This window comes from Arachis ipaensis, chromosome B05 (assembly GCF_000816755.2).
Source record: "Arachis ipaensis cultivar K30076 chromosome B05, Araip1.1, whole genome shotgun sequence".
Taxonomy (NCBI): domain Eukaryota; kingdom Viridiplantae; phylum Streptophyta; class Magnoliopsida; order Fabales; family Fabaceae; genus Arachis; species Arachis ipaensis.
The window spans coordinates 104,401,598-104,403,059 of NC_029789.2; the positions used below are offsets into that span (position 1 = coordinate 104,401,598).

The 1,462-nt window shown below is 31.6% G+C and overlaps 1 pseudogene; it reads left to right on the plus strand.

Moving 5' to 3' along the window:
* The window catches only part of LOC107643764, a 6,491-nt pseudogene that overhangs the window by 1,711 nt on the left and 3,318 nt on the right, over positions 1-1,462 (plus strand).

Genomic DNA, 1,462 nt, shown 5'->3' on the forward strand with positions numbered 1-1,462 from the left:
TTAATAAATTTATTATTTTTTCTTTATTCTCTTGAGGCAGTATTGTAGGCAATCCTCAAATATGTAATAGCAATGGACTCGAGCAGCACTGTTTCAAAACAACACTGATTCCTTCTGCCATTAATAGTTCTCAAGGTAGTAATCATAGTTCTTGAATGTTGAAATATTTATGTACTTATTTATTTATTATTCTTGTAACTTCATGATTCTGTTCTAAGCTTCTGCCTCATATGTTGCATCATGATTTTACTTTGACTTAAAGTACTAACTTTTCAGTTAAAGACGGCAGCTTTTGGGTTCAAAACTTCAAATATTATCAAAAATTTTTTTCCCTAGTTGTCTCAAAAGATTATAATAATTATTTCCGTCATCTTAATTTCTTCCCTACATTTGTTTTCATTTATTTGTTTCTGTAATTACCTTCATTCCCTAACACTTAAATTGCTTTTACAAGATTCACAATCCTCCAATGGACCAAAGAGCCACAAAATGGCCTTGGCGGTTGCTTCAAGCCTAAGCTGCATCTGCTTACTAATTCTTGGGTTCGGACTCCTCCTTCGGTGGAGACAAAGATATAACAAGCAAATATTCTTTGATGTTAATGGTTAGTAAAGCATAAACATTAGCAAGAAATTCTTGCATGCTTCTAGAACAAATGTATGAATTATTACTACAAAAGCAATTTAAATTTTTTATTTTTATTTAGAAGCATATTCTAAATACTTCTCTTTTAATCACTTGTTACTTGGTAGACCTATGTTCGTGAATACTGTTGAAGATGATAACTAGAACTATTAGACGTAAATTAAGCCAAACATATTAAATTATCTAATTATCTAATGATTCTTATTCATGATTTTCACATGAGTAATCACCGGTCATAATGTATTCTTCTCTTTTTAACTCTTTTTGTAAAAGTTTCAGAACAACACCATGAAGAGGTTTGCCTAGGTAACCTGAAGAAATTCCATTTCAGAGAACTTCAAGTTGCAACAAACAACTTCAGCAGCAAGAACTTGGTTGGTAAAGGTGGTTTTGGAAATGTGTACAAAGGGTACCTTCCAGATGGTACAGCCATAGCAGTGAAGAGGCTCAAAGATGGTAATGCCATTGGAGGTGAGATCCAATTCCAGACAGAAGTTGAGATGATCAGCTTAGCTGTCCATCGGAATCTCCTTCGCCTTTATGGATTTTGCATGACAGCAACGGAGAGGCTCTTGGTTTACCCCTACATGTCCAACGGCAGTGTCGCCTACCGTCTTAAAGGTACTCGCTTATGTGTACCACTTTTTTAACTTCTCTTAAAAAAAACATGAAAAATACATATTTGGAATATCAAAAATACTATGTGCAGTTATCAAATTAGTTATTATATATTTAAATATGAATATATATTATTTAATTATTTTTAATATTTATTTTATATTTTAATATATATTTTATATTAATAATTAATTTGATA